General features: G+C 40.5%; 1 long non-coding RNA gene across 1 annotated transcript in view; it reads left to right on the plus strand.

The window, feature by feature from the left end:
- The first annotated feature begins 1,130 nt into the window (after positions 1-1,130).
- Positions 1,131-19,661, plus strand: part of LOC109394394 (uncharacterized) — a 95,545-nt gene continuing 77,014 nt past the window's right edge. Inside the window, exon 1 of the long non-coding RNA XR_002126435.1 lies at positions 1,131-1,231. This is a non-coding gene — a long non-coding RNA (uncharacterized LOC109394394). The remainder of the gene's footprint in view (positions 1,232-19,661) is intronic.

The raw sequence follows: 19,661 nt of genomic DNA on the forward strand, positions 1-19,661 counted from the left end.
GAAGCTCAATGATAATTATTCATGTTTCTTAATCTGTGTTATGCTTTAAAATGATTTATTTACTTTAAAATTTATACATGCTTTATCCCAACAAGTATACAAGTATAGTCTAATTTGGGATGGTCATCTTCCTCAAGAATATATTCCTAGCTTTTCAGTTTAAAAAAAAAAAAAAGGAAGGATCATCAGGCCCCCTTCTAGGGCAATGGTCAGAGAGTAATTTAGGGGATATTAAACATATCACGGTAAGTTGATGAAATATTCTGGGGTGATACTTCCGTTTCTCTGAACTGGTCGCCTCAAGCAGGAAGCCTCAGCATAGTGATGGACACCTCCTCTCCCATGAGGCCTCTGTCATCTAGGCTATTCTTTTTGCAGTTCCACATATGTGAAACAAGAAGCCTGCGTACTAATGGTTGACTGAGTTTCTCCCCTCATTGCAAAGATACAGCTGTGACATTCACAACGTTTTAGAAAACTATGTTGTATTCTAAAGAACTACGGTGAAACTTAGTGTAGGCAGTATCCAGGGAAACGGAGTTTGATAACACCGTTGATATGTTATCTGGAAGGATTATCTAGAAGGATCAGGTCACCCACCACTGTCAAATATTGAAGCTGTGTCACATGGATGAGGGACATGACCACTTGTGTTAGGTTCAATGAGCATGACCAGGACTAAGGATTAGAAGTTACAAGCAGATACATTTATACTTAAGTGGGAAGGAGAGCGAAGATGGAATGAATGAGCAGCACACCATAGCGTCTCTGGGCCAATCAGCTCAGACGCCTGAAAGTAAAGATGGTGAGTGCTACAAGGCGAGTAGCTGGATTGCCGGTTACGACAAAGACTCTCACCTGGCCGGGCAATAGTACACTATCGAGTTGACCTTTGAACAGCGCAGGGGTTTGGGGCGCCGACCCCCACGGTGGCTTGGAAAATCCACGTATCACTTTTGACGCTACAGTTGGCCCTTTTCATCTGCTTTTCAACCATTGAGAATCTGTGGCTGGGAAACTGCAGTTGGGAATGTGAAGATACTGCTTTCCATCCGCTGGTTGAATCTGCAGATGCGAAACCGGAGGATACAAACGGCCAATGGTATTTAGTGGGGGCGGGGAGAGGAAACGCGTACGTATAAGGACCCACGCAGCTTGAACCTGCGTTGTTCAGGGGTGAACTGTACGTTGAAACCGACGAGGACAGAAGCATTCAGTCCACATCGAAAAGGTATTTCACATGTCCGTGGGAATTTTAGAATAAGAAGTTTTAATTGTAAAGTGTTCAAGCTGCTGTTATCCATACCAGTACAGCTCATGAAACGGAGGCTCGATGAAGTCTCTTTTTCCCAGCCTCATGGTTACAGAAGAGCAGAAGCAGCAGCATTTAATTTAAATCGAGGTCTGCCCGATTCCAATTTATTATAACTGGTCTTAGGGTTTCTGCTTTGCCCAATTTGTGTGTGTGTGTGTGTGTGTGTGTGTGTGTGTGTGTGTGTGTTCCCATAATATTTGTACTATGTCTTCAAATCATTAGAATGAAGTAAATTTAGTACATATTTTGGACAATGATTTACCTAATATTTGGTCTGAGCCTCAGGCCTGTTTTTCAGATGTGCTGGTAGACATGGTAGGGAGGACCATCTATTAGGTGTGTTTTCCAAATGAGGTCACTAAACAATAAACTCAATAATAGATCGACTAATATAGGTCTCATTCCAGTATGCCAGGCCTGCTTGCACATTAGCATTTTGTTGGGTTGCATTTTCATTCTCACCCTAGGTGAGAAGTAGTCTTTGCACCAACCGGTTGCCATAGGTGCTGGTGGGCAGTACACGCCTGCATTCTCAGTCATACCAAGTGGACCCAAGTCATTTCCAAATCCTGGCTCTGTGATTTCTCGGCTTATGACCTAGAGTGAGGCATGTATGTATCTTTTCTAATGGCAGCTTTCTCATGGGGTGGTTAGAATTAAAAGAGAGAGTACAAGTGCCCCCTATGCCACAGGCATGGTTTCCTTCCCTCCCTCCCTCCCTCCTTTGACAAATATTACTGTATTTCCCCATGTATAAGACACACCTTAATTTGGGGGCCCGAAATTTGAAAAAAAAAGTATTACATAAAGTTATTGAACTCAAGTTTTATTCAGCATAAAATTCATACAACTCCTCATCACTGTCAAAACTCCCAACCATTAGCTTGTCCTCATCTGTGTCTGACGACGAATCACTGTCTTCATATATTGCCTCGTCCTCAGTTCCATCTATGGCATTTGAAATGCCACACTTCTTAAATGACTTGATAACAATCTACAGCCACTGTATAAGATGCACCCAGTTTTTAGACCCCGAATTTTTCGAAAAAGGGTGCATCTTATACATGGGGAAATACGGTAATTTCGCTCCCACTCTGCACAGGCATTGAGGATTCAATAGTAAATTAGAGCTGTTTTTATTTCAGAACTTAAAGCTCAGTGGGAGATGGACTAAAAACAATAAACAAAATAAAAATTGTGAAGAACGCTGTAAGAGAAACAGAAGGTGCCAAGACAGACCTTCAAGGTAGGGCACCAACCTTAGAGAGAGCAGCTGGAGTTACTATTCTTAATTATGTTGTTGTTATGATTATGGTTTCAGTGGTTTTTATTTTTAAATTAAGTTTATAATGGAATTTTCAATTATTTGCAAAGTTAGAGCGTGGTACATGTACCATCGCTCAACTGTAACTGGTATCAAGTTATGAATACTCATGTTTGTTGATATTCCTTTCTATTTCAACATCCCCTGCAACTGGATTATTTGGCCAGAAACCTCAGACATCATATCACAATATGTAAATATTTTAGTACATATTTATAAGTGACAAACATAATAAGTACATTATTTGGATAGTCTTACTATTACAAGTGAATCTTTGGGGGCCTTGGGGCTGAAACTTTTGAGCATGTTGTTTTCTACCCTGTATAATCTCACTCCTTTTCCTTTACCATGTGTAATACCCTCAGACTCGGACCATGCCTCAGCCTCTAGACATTTAAGTGAGTTGGTACATGGAAAGTGCTTAGAAAAGCATCAGTTCAATAAATACTGGTTATTAGGGATGTTAGAGTGTGACAGGAATATGAAAATTTGCCCAAAATTCTTGCTCAGAAACAGCCCCATATTAGATGTAATGAATCAGTGATTTATGAGTATTCAGAACTCTAACATGATGGCCAATAAGGGTTTCTCATAAACCATGACCCTAACTTTCATAGGAATTGTAGACATTTAGAGGAAACAAATAGAAAAAGAGTGAGCAAAAAAGCGAACGCAACTTTTTCTTTTTTAGCATGTAGAATTACCTTTTGATTTATGCTAGAATTGTGCCATTTGACTTTCGCAAAATGTTTTATTCTGTGAGGGTCTGACAAACCCAGAAAAGCGTCTGAATCTCAATAAGCTAAAATATGATTTTAGCAACTTGATTTCTGTTGAAATCATCACAACAGTGCATCCATGCCCTCAGTCTTTGTTGACTGTCCACCATGTATTGGGCACTTGCCAGATTCTGGAAATTCATAGATAAATGTGTTACTGTACTTGGCTCATAGACACAATTAAGCAAAGTGAGTAAACAGCACTACAGTCTTATAGAGACCTAAATAAAGTACAGAGGGCAATAAATTCTCTTGGGCCAGTTCAACTTGGGCAATGTGGGGGTGAAGTAAAGGCCTCTGGCTTGAGGGAAGCTTCTAGAAGGAGGTGGTATTTGAGCTGGGCCTTTAAGAACAGGTAATATTTTGCCATGCAGGGAACAGGGAAGGACATTTGAGGTGATGGTAGAAACTCATGCAAAGTGGAGGAGTATGGCATTGTCTTTGCATTTGGGACAACTGAGTTGTCTGGTGACTTCTTCAGTAGATGCATAAGGTATGTGGGGACAGTGGGTGGGAAGACATCCTGCAAATAATTTTAGACTCCAGTATATATCCAAGATATATAAAGGTGCTTCATCATTTTCTTAGGGCAGCTGTGGCTGTATTCTGAAATTTGGGCTTTATGCCTAAGGAAATGGGGAAGCACAGATGTTGGAGAGTAGAGGAAGCCATGATTTGAAAAATAAAGGTGTGGGTTGGCACAGTGTACTATCAAAACTTGACTGTCTGTGATAGTGACTCACCCCACCCAACCCCCACCCCATATGAATTTCCTGTTTTCTAAATTGGTCCACTGTTTGCCGAATTAGGATCTTTACATTTTGTAGGTTCATGAAGGTGGAAATAAGGAATCCACAGACTATTTTCAGTATTTCAATAAGCTCAAGGAAATTAAGCATTGCTTATAAGGTTAAAACCAACCTTCTCATCAAAACAGCAGGACTCTTGCTTTAGTCAGGACTCTTCAGCAAGGGCATTTGGCCACCAACTTTGGGAAGGTTGTCCTCTCGGAGAGCTTCCATGACACAGGAGTTAGGAATATGGGTTTTGGAGGCAGGCAGCCTCGATTTTGAGTATTGGCTGTGTCATTTATGAGCTGTATGATGGTGGCCAATTTATTTAATATCCTTAAGCCTTACTTTCCTTGGTTCACTGATAGGATATATTATATATCTATATCTCATTATGTAAGTAGTATAGAGTGTGGCCTGCCTATGGAAATAATCAGTGCTGCCAGATAAATCACAATCTTGTATAGGTCCATCAGCGTGATTGGTCACTATTGGTGAGGAGGGCACAGGGCAAGATTGTTCCAATGTGGGATCTCTACTGAGTGTCTGTGAGGTGGACTGCTTCCAGCATTTGATAACCATGCCCTTGGCAATCCAGCTTGCTACTGTGTCTGCTGATGGTTCTGTTTGAGTGCCTCCAAGATTCTAATTGATCTTCTTTTCGCCCAGGGCCATGCTGAGTGGGTTTCCTGAGCCCGGCTGCTTGCCTCCGTCTTGCAAAAGCCCCAGGAAAACATTCTTAGTGCCATTCCCCACCCAGCTCATTAGTCAACTTCAGGACTTCAAAAGACATACTCTGCTTAAGTTTGATGTTTTCTATACCTGACACATACACAAATGTGTTCAGTGCACACTTCCTGTGCTTGCACGTGGCTTTGGGGGGCCCTAATGGAGACCCAGTGGTTTTATGCCTTTTAGTCTATGTTGCTTAAGAGAGCTGATACAAAGACTCAGCAAAGAGGTGGTAGGAATGGATGCCATTTCATGTTATCATCATATGGCAAGTCTTAAAATGATCTCAAAGTAGGTTATGTGTCCTAAATGGCCTTTTCATATACAATAAGCCCCTCTTGAAAATAGTTTGAAATTTAACTTTCTTTTGGTGAGTTGACTGCTAGGAATATAGAATCGTTGACAACTCATATCCAGCACTGTTCAGTGTACAGAGCTGGGCAAACATAAAACGATTCTCTTTGGATAACAGAGCTGGGCAAACATAAAACGATTCTCTTTTTCATGTACTTTACTGTTCATATACACTTTACAAAACTTTCAGATCTGGAAATCATAAAAAGGGCAGGAAATCTCACCTGAACAAATCTCACCTTTCTTGGGCAGATTTCTGGCAGGTAATGGCTTCCTGTTGCATAGGAAATACTCTTAAGCTTTGCTTCATTTATAGTACTTGGGCTTGCCTACTATCTAAGCAATACATTGTTTGATTGCTAGTAACAGAAATGAAAAAGCAAAACAACAGAAGTGACTAGAAGATAGTAGGGGTTTATTTTTTTCTCATGTAAAATGCATTTGGAGTTGGGCACTTAGGCTGGTATGGCAGCTCTCTCATGCCATCAAAGACTTAGGGCCCTTCTAGGTTGGTGCTCCACCATCTGTAGGGTGTAACTCTTATCCGCATGCTCCTAAGATGGCTGATGGAATGCCAGCCATTCATGTCCATGTTCAGTAAAGGGCAAAATAAATGTGTGAAGCCTTGTTTTAAGGTATTTTCTGACACACTCTTTCTTTCTGTTATTTCTGCTCACATCTTGCCAACCATAATGCTCTCACATGATATTCCTTAGCTGTATGGGAGGTGGAATACATATTGGAATGGAACCATTTCTTCCTTTAATAAAGTTTGTGTTTGTTCATAAGGAGAGAATGGCTACTTGGTAGGGAAGTAGCAGTTTCCGATGTATCTGTCTGTAATCTTAGAATTTGTACTGATCCTTTGGTTAAAAGGTCATGATGGGAAACTGGAAAAGTTAATCTTTTAATTTTAAGCAGACTTAATTAAAAAAAAAAAGCTAATTAAGCATACCCTAATCTGTAACAATACATTTGAGAAGATGTGTAGAGTTGTCCCTACTTAGCTACGTTCCAAGACCCCCAGTGGATGCCTGAAACAGTCATAGTACCAAAACTTCGTATGTAATATGTTTTTTTTCTATACATGCATACCTATGATAAAGTTTAATTTATAAGTTAGACACAGCAAGTGATTAACAATAACTAATAAGAAAATAGAATAATTATAACAATGTGCTGTAGTAAAAGTTATGTGAATGTGGTGTTTCTCTTTCTCTGATAACTGAGGTGGCCCCTAAATGTCTAACAGGTGGGTATTGTATACAGAGTGAATACGTTGGACAAAGGGATGAATCACACTCTAGGTGGGAGGGAGCAGGACTGAGAGGGATTTCATCATGTTACCCAGAACGGTGTGCAATTTAAAATTTATGAATTATTCATTTTGGAATTTTCTATTTAATATTTTAGGATGTGGTTGACCTCCAGTAAAATTGCAGATGGGGTGGGGAGACTACTGTGTTGTCCTTTTTTTTTTTTTGGTTTCCACTATCCCCTGAGCATTTGTAATCCTAAGCCTGTGGGATCTCGTTGTATTCATTTGTTGTCTTGCAGTTTTTCAGTGGACGTTTCATGATGTTTTTAATCTTATAAGGAGGAAGGACATTGGGACGGGAAGATATGATGCAAACACTAGGCTCCAAGCACAGTATCCAAAATTGTTTTATTGTTTTCTGATAATGGATGCACTAAGTTAAGTGGTGGGAAGGAAACAAATAATACAATCTGTGATGAAAATGACAGGATGGTATAGTGCAGTGCTTTTCTATGATCTTTAATAATAAAATTGTTTCTTCAAATGAAATCATACAAAGGATGTTTGACTGTACAAAAACGATAAAAAGCAGACTTTCTGTAGTTGAAGTGGGTCCCCCCACTCCGACTTCACTCACTCTCTATCTCCTTCATGATCCCTGGGGCATTTGTGTGCAATACCAAGAGCTCCAGAGAGAAAATTTGAAAATCACTCTTTCACTGGATTTTTGCCTCAGCTCTTGGACTAGCTGGCTCTGACGTCCGGCAAATTATGTTTCTTCTCTTGGCCCCAGGCTTCTGATGTAAAAGAAAGGAGGCCAAACCAGATGTTCTTGAAAAGTTTACCTAGTCCCATGTTTCTAGGATTTCCTGACTACTAATGTGTATATGGTCAGCTTCTATGATAAGTCTTATTTATTCTTTCTCACAAAAAATGGCTTGAGGCAAAAAACAAACAAACAAGAAAAACATCCAATCATTAGTATTGACTAGAAAGGAAAATTGGAAGTAAACATGCTTTTCTCTTAAATATTTCCCTGCTCATAGAAAAAACGCTGAGAGAAAATCATGGTGGAATTCAAGTCACACTGCAGCAACTTACCAGTGAGTTCTAGAAAAGGAAGCCAAGGCTAGTGAAAAGTGACCATTTCAAAGCATCTGCCATCTGCAAAGCACAATGATCGTTGCTCTTCCATATTTTATTTTATTTAAATCAAACAACGCTCATCAGAGGAGATATTACTTCCTCCCTTAGTACAGGGACCTGAACCAATTTTGTCCTGGATTTGAACTTGTGTCTTCTCTCATTCATGCTTTCCATTGATGGAGTCGCGTGGGCCTAGGTACTATATTACAAGCTCAGAATGTCAAACCAAATAAGGCCTTGGGCCTGCCCCAAGGAGCGTTAATGACAGATGCCCTTAAGTCCAATGCTCTTTCCTTGATATCAGCAGCTCTCAATCTTTGTTCTACTTCAGAGTTAATCTGAGGGAGGAGGGAAGTTGAATAAAACACAAATGCTCTGGTATCCTTCCTGCCTAAGAGATCTCCATTTGGCAGATCCGGGGTAGATTTCCAGCATCTGTGTTTTAACCTTGCACCTCAGGTGAGGGAGCCACAGCTTTATACCTCTCGGAGTTCCTGATGGGCAAGCCTGCCTTCCTAAGCAGGTGGTGGCCTCTGCTGGAGTGGGCAGTGGGCCTTGTTCATAGTTTATATATTTGGCATATGATAAGTGTTTGAAAATATATGTAGATTAAATGTAAAACAAAAATATAGAAAAGAACTTGTGTTGAGCTGAAGCATGGAGTTCACTCACACCATTGAAAAGCAGACTGCAACAGCACAAACAAGAGGAGAGTCCATTCCAAGGAGAAATTCTCAGGGGTATTTCCGGTTTCAGAGGAATGGCCGACCAGTCGCTCCTATCTTATCCCACCTGCATTTATTCCTCTTATGCTGATTTATTTTTTATCTAAGCACTTAGCACCTGCTTGACCTGTCTTGCTCACCAAACCCTACTACCACTAGTATAAGTTACTGGAGAGGAGGGATCAGGCCTACTGCTCACTCAGTTCTCCCAGCGCATACAACAGTCCCTGGCACATAATGAAGGGAGTGAAAAAAGAATTATGTGGTGGCCTGAGTCACAGCAGGAAAGAGTGAGACTGGAGGGGATACAGACTAGCCTTGAGTATTGCAGGGCTCGTGAGGCAAAATGCTAAGTTACTCCAACACTTAATTAGCTATTTTTATTAAGTGTCCAAGGCCCCTTCATTTAATGGGTGTTTTACTCCTTTTATCTCAAGAAAGATGGCAGAAGTTTGTGTCTTTTGGCTTTGATCACATTATTTCTGGGTTTTGTTACTTAATAAGGCAGAAGTTTAAATTAACATCATTCTCCCTTGCCTGTTTTTGGGTTAGCTGTACAGTATGGAGCGGTTTTGGCAATTTTTCAATGGAGGAAAGAAAAGGAAACCTCTGTTTGGGAGCTGCAGGGGGAAGGAGGGAAAGCCATTTACCTGAGCCCCTGGGGCTCCATCTGCTTCCCAGAAAAGATCTGCCGTGAAATCAAGTCACTTGAGCCTGGTGGGGGCTAAGCTCAGGGGTGAGTACAGTGAGGACTCAGGCCAACTGTACCCTCCAGTCATCAAGGAGGAAAAGAGGAAGGTGGAAGGTGAATTCACAGTCACGTCTGTGTTCAGGTCCCTCTCACACTTACAATGGGGTCAAACACGTTGTCAGACTGAGTAAAAGCCGCCTCTGCAAGTCCTCCTTAAAACGTGAAATTGCCTGGGCTCTGACTTGAGGCTCACGCCAACAGGATGTGCATTTATCTTTTTTCCTCTCCATTCATTCACGGCAGAGATAGCTTGATGGTTCACAGAACACAGTAACACTTGCTCGCTGCACATTTGGATCACTTCAGCCAAAGGCTTGTTGCCGTATTAATTGGCTTCAGAGAAAACATTGCCTTTACTTAAACTGTTTGAATACCTCTTGTTGAATCATAGGCTTGACTCAAGTGTTATTAATTCAAGAATCCAAATGCCTTTTGTCCATATCAGATAAACGTTGCCATAGCGAGTATAGTGTAAACAGATCTGTTCAAACCACAACAACATATAGAAGCCCACAGACAAAGCCCACAGTTTAGCCTTCACAGAAGCCCTGGTGTTGCATTAAATGCTACCCTTTGGCCTGGTGTCCAGCCACATGAACCATATACTGATGAATGGACTCTGGGGCCCACTGAGCCCGGGGAGAAGCCTTTATTGTTAGTGGGTTTTATCAAATTTGAATAGCCAGGGGAACATCTGGCTTTAATACTGATAGAAACTGTAGGATTTTGGCTGTTCTCTGGCCTTGCATATTTTCCATCCTCTGTATCAGTGCCTGTTGTCAGTGATTTGATGAAGTTAAATCGACTGCATTTGATTCTTTGAGTACAAGAAAAATTACAGAATGCATGCTCCCCTCTCTCACCCTTTTGGAACATTCAGAATAAGTTTGCAGTGAGTTGGTTTGGCTAACGAGCCCATGAATTTAAGAAGGAAAAGGAATGCACTGAGAACCTTCCAAAACCTTATTTCAGATGAGCACCCCTTTTGCTCAACAATCGAAGAGGGTGCAGTTAAGCTACATGGGTGATGTCACTGAACCAGTACCAACCTTTGCTGGTTTGATTGCAGCCCAGGAAAAAAAAAAAAAGCATGGCGAGAGAGCGGCCCATGACTGAAATGAGTTTGCAGGGTCTTTTGATGTCAGCCTTCCCCAGAGGACCTTGTCAATCTCACCGACCCTCTGCTGGTCCGGTTGATGTCGTCTGGCACAACTGGCAATCACAGCGCAGAAAATGACAGGACCCAAGTGAGGATGGAGATTGAATTCACACCTCATCACATCCCATAAAGGGCAATTTTTCAAGGTCAGCGTTTAGGTGAATTAAAGGAACAGCGTTTGGCAGAGGGCCCTCTGCTTACCCCTCGGCAGGCCGTCCATCCAGCTGCCGCTCTTTGTGTGCAGAGGGAGCTCACACACACATACAGCCCCCATGCTCTAATGAGTGCATCTGAGCGCTTCCAAGCAGGCTGGTGGGTTTGGGTGCATATTGTATTTGTTAAAAGATGCCCCCATGACGTCTAAGAAGGGAAAATTGAAACAGTGATTGTAAATTTGTCGGTGACGGGAAAATAGGCTTGGGAAGGACCAAATTATTTTCATCTGGGCGTGAGAGATTTTCATTTGTAATTTACCTAAATGTCAGTGCGGGACCTGTGTACTGCGTGTTCTCTCAGGGCTGCTGGCTGTTTTCTGATGGGCCAAGCCTGACTGCCTTCATGGAAGGAAGCATTTATGCATTTTGGTCATCAGAGTGTTCTGTATTGTCAGAGCCCGACTGGGCCTGGAGATCCCCCCGCCAAAATGCTTCATCTTGAGGGTGAGGCCACAGAGGTCCAGAGAGGTGGAGAGAGTTTCCTAATGGCAAGCAGCTAGTTCGAGGCTGAGGCGGGGCTCAAACCACGCTTACCTAGTTTCTAGCCCAGTGTTCTGCTGGCCTCCAAGATGCGGGGAAGGGGCACTCGTTGCTGCTTACAGCTGTGGGTCCCTTCTGGCTGCTTGTAATTCTCTGGTTATGTTCTATTAAGTCATTTATTAAATACCTACATATTCCCGATACCATTCTGTGTCTTAAGGAACAGGGAAATACAGGTCTAGCATGAGAGATTATGATGTAAAAGGTATAGCATGAAGCAGTGGCACTATTCTTATTCTCATTTCATGGAAAATGAAACAGGCATAGAGAGGTAGAGAAAAGGGCCGTGTGAGCACTAAAGAGGGAGAGAGTTGTCCCTGCCATGGACCTGGGAGAGGCTTGTGGGAGAGGTGTTTGAGTCATTTCTTAAAGAATGGCTAGGATTTTGAAGGGAAGAACTAGAGGGAGATGCATCTTATGTGGAGAACTAGCATGAGAACTATCATGGGTTCTGGAACCCGACATTAATTAAAGTTTGTCTTTCTCCATGAAAAGTCCAAGTCCATTCTCTCTTCAAGCATTTCTACAAGATCTAAAGCAAAGAAGATGAAATGTGTTATTCTGGAAATTTCTTCTTGGTCTATATATTGAAACATTTCTCCGCTTTGAAGGAGAAGCAAAGCAAAACAAAAACAAAAACAAAACTGCAACAAAATAGGCTTTTTGTTTCTATTTATGAATAAACTATGTAATTCCAATATAATAGCACAAGAAAATAATAAAAAATAAGTCAGAAATTAGGATGAGGAAAAGAAGGGATAAAAAAATTAGGTGAGGCTGGGGCAGTGAAATAATACAAGAGTAGAATGTAGGTTTTAGAAAGTTTAATTCTGAAGTCTTAATAATTTTTGTTAAATAAAGTCTTAATTAGAAGAGCAGCTGAGAGGAGAAGATTGTTTGGTGCCTCCTTTCCTAGCCTAACCCCCTCCCCAACACACACACACACACACCCACACACCCACACACACCCACACCCTACACACCTACACCCCTTCCTGTCCTCTGTCTTTTTTCAGCCTTGGTTAGCACTGCCATCATGAGTCATTTCCCATATTCTGGCACAAAAATAAATAGTATGAAAAGAGTGAATGAATTCATTCCAAAAATAATTGAGTACCTTCTATATTTCCTGTGCCATGATACAATTAGCTTATTCATATTGTATCAAAGTTTATAACTGAAGAGGAGCCTAGTTCAGCATTTCTTAAATCTCATAATTCTGTAGTCAAAAATTTGGGGCAGCACTCTCTTGTGGACTGAATGTTTGTGCCCCTCCCCCCAAAATCATATGTTGAAGCCTTAACCCCCAATAGAATGATATTAGGAGGTGAGGTCTTTGGGAGGTAACTAGGTTTAGATTAGTTCATGAGGAGGGTGCCCCCATGATGGGATTAGTGCCCTTATAAGAAGAGATACCAGAGTCCCTCTCTCCCCCATGTGAGGATACAAAGAGAAGGCAGCTGTCTGCAAGCCAGGAAGAGGCCCTTCACCAGACCCGGATCATGCTGGAACTCTGATGTCAGGCTTCCAGTTTCCAGAACGATGAGATACAAATTTCTGTTACTTAAGCCATCCACTCTACGGTGTTTCATTATGGTGGCCTAAGCTGACTGAGACACACCCTCTGGTTTTCCACTCTCTTTTAGCTCCATAATTCACATGAAAAATTAAAGATTTCTAGTTTTAAAGAAAAGCTAGAAATTTAAGCTCCTTTAACTCCGTATTTCCAAACTCACTCTAGAGAGAATTTCTTTTGATTTCCCACAGTTACCTGTTTTCTATTGGGACACCAGGATTCTGCAGAATCTACTATATGATGATTTGTCTTTAGACACCTTGATAATCAAAAGAATGGAGCCTAGAACTGAGGTCCAGAGCCTGGAGCTCCATGCCTACCTTCGTATAGAAACATTTTGAAGTGATTTTTAGTTCTTGTCTCTCCATCTAAAAACTGGGAATTTGCTCCTACTCAGTACTTCATAAAAAAATTTAGGAAATAGCATGCCTTTTATCTACTCATGGAATAGATGCTCTATTATACTCAGAAACATCTTATTTTCTTAATTTGGTTTGGGGGAATAAATATTTATATGTAATCGTTGTAATGATAGTTAGATACTCTTCAGGATAAAGAAAGTAGTTAAGTGATATTTAGTGTCGCTTTGAAAGTGAAATATCTTGGTTAGGGTTTTCTTTTTTTTTAAATCAATAAACCAGAGGAAAGAAAAATTGAGCTTTATTTAGTTATTGAAATTCCTAATTAAGTTCTTAATGGCAGAAACATCTCAGAATGTTCCAACGTTTCATTTGGCACAGAGGCAAGTCACTCAGGTTCTTTTTCAAACATTAAGTCACGATATTGGGTTGGACACCTCAGGAAAATAAACTTCCTTTCGAGGGTGCAAAGGTGGAGAGCATGGAGAAAAGGTATTCCCTGTAGAATTCTGATACAGGCTTTTCCTGTGGGAGCTGAGATGTGAGAAAAAAAAAAAGAATTTAGCATGTTTGGTGGTTTATTTCCAAAAAAGAATAGACTGAAGTGAAGCTGTGCTTTTAAAAAAAATTATAAAAGAAGTTTTATGTGTGGGTAACGTTCCTAGGTTATTCCACGTTTTATCAAATGCTGGGAGTTACAGACATCTTTCTGATTTCTGTGTCTCTGTAGGGTACCGTAATTTAATCTAGTTGGTGGCACCAGACGCCGGTAACCACAGCCAGCCATTATGGGCAGGGGTTCCAAACATATGGCCTGTGCATCACATCCCCGTCCTCTTCCCCTCCATGAATTATTTTTATATTGGATGCCAACCTAGAAAATGCATGAATCTTGATGCACACTGCCAGCCTGTTACCAGCCAGCCCTCCTCCGTCCGTCTCCTCCGCTGCCATATTGTTGATCCCTTTACCATCCTAGGCCAGAATATGTGCTGAGCACCAAGCAAGGTGGCACACGAGAAGGTGTGGGTTGGTGGCACCAGGGGACTGCCCTTTCTTTCTCTAACTTAAACCTGCCCCAGCGCACGTCCTGGATCTCACCAGCCATTGTGCTCGGTTTCTTCAGAGCAGCTCTCCGCTGGGCTGCTGTTTGAGTCGCACGGTGACCTGCAGATCTAAGGGAAAAAACAGATGTCCCAATAAATTTTTGTCAAAACATAATTACCTTGGGATTAGAAAACCACATGGGGGTGGGGAGGGAAGGGAACAGATGTATTACTTTCAAATATGCAATTATTATTCTACAGAAGTTTAAATAATCAAGAGGTTTAAATGATGGCAGGTGAGAGTGTCCCCCGCCCCTTTATGTTGGTCCCCTCCTCTGCCTTTGGCTCTGGACAGTGTGGAAGCCTCTCCTAGTCTCTGTACACTGATGGTGCTCTGAGCAGGAGGGGGGCATGTTGCACAAAAGTATCATCCTGAGAGCTTTTTCGTAAATAAATCTTGGCAAATATGACAGGCTATCTTTCCCCCAGGAACCTGGCCAAGTCTTTTCTTCCTCTCCAGCCGACAAAATATGATGAACTATGAATTTTCCCAGTAACCATAAAAGATTCTTATTTTCATGATTTGAACTGTTAGGTGCAGGTCAAGGTAGTATATCAAAGAGGAATTCTTGTGGGGAAAATCCATTTTCTGTTTTCTGTTTTCAATTTTTGTCAAGTGGGAGGGGGTGCTGGGTGCTGATTGAAGATTCATTGGGTTATTTGTTAGCTGGTTGTCGTAGGCCTTTTAAGGTGAGATGTTAATCTCTTTTAAGTATTTACCCATAGGCCTAAGTGAAGGAGTTCGATTGGGTGGGAAATGTGAAACCCCGAGAGGTCCAGGGTTCAGGGAGCTACTGTTGCTTCAGTTCATTGGTCTGTGTCAAGGGGGTGGGTGAGATGTTACGAAATAACTGCTCCCCAGCCTGTCTTCAAAATAGGTGTACCTGGAGCAGGGGCTGACCAACCCCGCCGGACTCTTGGATTGGAAATTCTAGTTATGATTTGAAGGCTTTTACCTTTATAGAAAATGGTTTTTGCCTAGCAATGTATAAGTTGGTATTCAGAATAGTTATCAGTTATCAAGCATCTGCTGATTGCCAAGGTCCTTGCTAAGTACTTTACATGTATATTCTCTGATCCCCCTGGAGGTCTTATTAAAGAGGCATTGTTATTCCAATTTAGAGATGCGGTAATTGAGGCACAAAAGGTTAAATAAGTTGCAGTACTTACAAAGCTAATAAATGATGAGGCTCAAATTTGAATATATGTATAAATGTCTGCAAAGATTTCCTCTGACCATTGATTTGTGTGCTTTGGAAATATTATACTTTGCATACAACGTAATTGAATATGCTCTGAAAATGGTAATAATAAATCAACAAGAACAACTCATGCTATGTCATTCTGGCCGTGATCTATATATTTTCTGCATGAAGAAGTCCTTTACAGTACAGCTACTATACTTCACTTTGTGGATGGTAGACTTAGTACAAGCTAGGCTCATGCTGTCTCACAATTTTAGCCCAATTTGCCTAGAGGTAACCACACATACATAGACATGAAAGAGTTAAAAAGGAAACCCTGGCAAGGCAGTAAGCAGAGGAGTGTTGATTCCAGCTATTTCCAGGAGATATCTATCTGATGGAGGGATTGGTCAGGAAAGGAAATGAATTCGGAGGAATGGGGATGTGTCTTCTTCTAGCCATCAGCCTGAAAGCAGCCTTCCCACCTAAATCCAGAGAGCTTTGTAAACTCTAAACGCCACAGCAGCATGTGGAAAGGGACGTTTTGCAGAGAGAGCTAGCAGAACACTTTTAACATGGAAGAAGTGACACCTTTGGAGGATCCAGAATGGTGGCGATTTATAAACTGGCAAATAGAGGAAGCCACAGTAGTTGCATTTGCAGAGGTTGAGAGCTCTGAAATTGCCCTTATTTCAAGAAAGGATGAGTCCAATAAGAGATATTGACACTGACAAGGGCATTCAAAGGGCAATGCACAGCTATCAAGATACAAGAAAGGAAAGCCTAGGACAGTACTAGGACAAAGACCTTCTGCCCCCTACAAAGACTCTCCTTGACCAAACTTGAGTCAGGCTCCTCTAAGTTCTTTTTTTTTTGTTTGTTTTTAAATTGATTTTCAAGACATGGTAGATTTATTTGGGGCATAATTTTAGCATACAACATAAATTCTTAAGTATTTACTTTCAAATGTACCAGCCATAAGATAAAAGGACTTGACCTTGGGCTCTGACCTTGACCTATTTAGTCAGTTTAGTGAAAATCTTCCACTCATGGTATCTGATGATCACCCTGGCCTACCTTCAGCAAGAATCCTGTCGCTTTGGTCGTGCAAGAATGCCCCTAACCTAGATGTTTGCTCTGGATAATTTTCTAGCCACTGAACCCCACTCCTCACCCAGCTGCTTGGCCATATCTCTCTACTTGCCCCTTATTGTATGTTGAGCTCAATCTCTCTCCCCTGCTGCAAACCCCCACTGCAGTAGTCTCTCTTGAACAAAGCCTTCCTTCCTGTCTTTAGCAATTGTCTAACTAATGAGTTTATTAATCAGTTCCCTGGAAGTATAAGTTGTATAGGGAAATGGAAAGTAAAGAACATTCACAAAACTCAACACATGTAAAATTTGACTTCATTGAAACATTAACACCAACATATTCCACATCGATGTCTGGATTGGTCAGTCTCTTACAACACCCAGCTGTAAAATGCAAAATACATTATAAAATGATGGCAAAGTTAAATAAAAAACTTTGCAAGTGATGTGGGATATCATGAAAATGGTGTTGGAAAATCATACTAACCACAACGTTTGAGTATCAAGCAGCTTTATATCAGTTAACATTTGAAGAATAGAAAAACAGCAAGGAGAGTAATATAACAGTTATGTTGGAATACAATGGCTTAAATATCACAGGGTTAAGAGAAGCCCTTGGCAGAACTGATGAAGCCGTTCAACATTTTTCTACAAATGGCTTTTCTTATGATCATTTCATTAAAGTAAAATGTGAGGGAAAGACTGCTATAACAAGCCAACAAAGGATTTTGTAAAAAAAAAAAATAAAAATCCCCCTAAACTCCAACACCTGATCCTTTATTGTTTTAAGAATTAACAGATTATAACCTAAACATAAGACAAACTTGTCTTCATAATTTTAAATTTTAGTCAAGTCCTTGTTTTAAGTGCATTTGCTTTTAGTGAATTTTCCACTACAATTTCTCCTAATGAGACATTCACATACATTTTAGTTAACTGGATATGGTTCTTTCTTTAGTGTGGCATCAGCTCTTAGCAATCAACCCTTTCTGTTGCTTTTATGAAGTCATAAGTTAAAATAACTTCTTCATGTGTTGTTAAAAAGAACCTGAACAAAAAATTAAATTGACTACTTGTCAAGAGGTCTTGAGATATTTCCAGGGAACTCACAGAAAAGGAAGATAAAGAGATTAAAACAAAACAGAGATGAAAGATATAGAAGGCATCTAAGTCTATTCAATGAAAGGACTACCCCTGTTTCTAAAGTTGAGAGCACAGCAAATAGAGAAGGAAAAGTATTTATAAATGTAATAAAAGAAAATATTCTTGAAAGGGCATCCTGTTCAGCAAGAGACATTTGATGTTATGCATAACAGTCAATATGAAGACAGTGGATAAATGTCTATCAAATTCAGAGAGAAGAAAGTCTTATCAAGCCAGGGGCTGTAGTATGATATGAACATTACTCCAAACATCCTCAAACATGAATACATGTGGCAGACATGGCACCTATAAGTCCTTCTTGAAAAACTGATAGTAAAATTACTCCAAATAAGGGGAGTGAAAATACAGAATTTAGGAATAGATCAGTTGTGGTAAAAACAGGTGATAAATACTGCATTCACTTAAATATGAAGCTAAGATGAAACAACCAAGAGATTAACAATTGCAGAAAGGAATATAAGAGTTGTAAACACTAACCTAGTAAAAAGAACAAAAGCAGCAAAAATTGGGCAGTAGAAGTTTAGAAATTGAGGGGAAGTATAAAATGATAAAAATCACTCAGGTTTTACAGCAAACAATTGCTATTGTCTAAAATGGAAATATATACTTGTAAAAAGGGTCCCAACTTCTTATTAGTTTTAATTATCTCTTCTTTTTATTTCAGAGGACTATATTAGCAATTACTATCTCTTGTGGTAAAGAAGTATTTAATCTGATGGTCTGCAGTTACTTTGATTTTTATTTTACTGTATATGTTTGGAATAATGTTAACAGATGGTCCAATACCTCTCCTATTGAGGACTCCTATCTTGTGCAGGAATACATTAAACAATACTCCAGGCCTCTGACACTGAGAAGAACATTGTAATTCAGAGATTAATCCAGCTGCACTTCACACTGGATAATTACCTCAGACAAACATTTAGTTACAGAAGATTTCAGAGAAAGGCCAACTATGTCCTGCCTGCTGCTTTTCTCAACAATTCCTTAGCTGACATCTATGAAATCAAGTTTAGTCCAGGGTACAAACAAGGGGGCTTTAATCTATAACTTGCGCTGCTGATCCCTTTACACTTAAGTCATTGAGCAAAACCCACCAGCTATCTGTGAGACCCCTTTAAAAAGCTCGTAATGTCTTTTCCAAAAATAATGTTAATATCGCATTTTTCTTAAAGGTAACAAAATTGAGTGAAAGGACACATGCTTGGATAAATACTTTAGATTGCTAGAGAATTTTAAAAGATTTGGGGTGTAAAGGCAATGTTTTTTTTTTTTTTAAATATGCTTGGTCCTCTTTCCTTCTAAGGTCTTCTCCACGAAACATGTTTACCTGCCCCCCACAACATACACTTCTGGTTTATTTAATTTGCCAGAGTCTGATTTTGTCTCTTCCCATGAATTTGTACTATACAAAAACAAACAAAGGGAGAAAAAAGAAAAAGACGTGCTTTCCCAGTGAGCTGTCGCTCTGGAGGCCGTTTATTCAAAGGGGTTTGGGGAGTCCTTTTCTTCCTAGATTAAAGATCCTGATATCATGTTTTCCAAAATTACACTCTTTGGGTCTTCATTAACTTATTCTGGATAAAAAGCTCCTTTGATTATCAGGAAGAGCAGTGAGAGTGAATGACAGTGGCATTGCTAGGTCCTAAGATGGCTTCCCATAGAAATGAGATCTAGGTGGCCGTTGACTCTTGGGCACCTACTACCACCATTTCTTACTATCAGGCAAGAATCCGCTGATCCGTTGTTCACTCAAGAGCACAGAAAGATCACAGACTTGAACCTGCTTCCTTAAGCCCTTCCTCAGTGTGGCCTCAGGAGAGAAACTCAGGAAGGGAAGGTTTCCAGAGTATTCAGAATGCAAATGTCATTGCCACCTATTTCAGGGTAGGTCCCGAAGGAAAGAAAACGATGAGACAAAGCTTTCCTTGGCCAGTGCTTGAAAGTGTCTACTGACACATTTCCCACTGAAGTAGAATTCATTTTGGAATTTTAAAGGTTGGGTTTGATGGTATGAAATAGGTACCATTCTATAAGGGCTGCTGTGTGCTTTGTGACCATTTTACCTGTTAGCTGAAATCCTCCCTCTAAC

This window comes from Hipposideros armiger, unplaced genomic scaffold, assembly GCF_001890085.2.
Source record: "Hipposideros armiger isolate ML-2016 unplaced genomic scaffold, ASM189008v1 scaffold_422, whole genome shotgun sequence".
Taxonomy (NCBI): domain Eukaryota; kingdom Metazoa; phylum Chordata; class Mammalia; order Chiroptera; family Hipposideridae; genus Hipposideros; species Hipposideros armiger.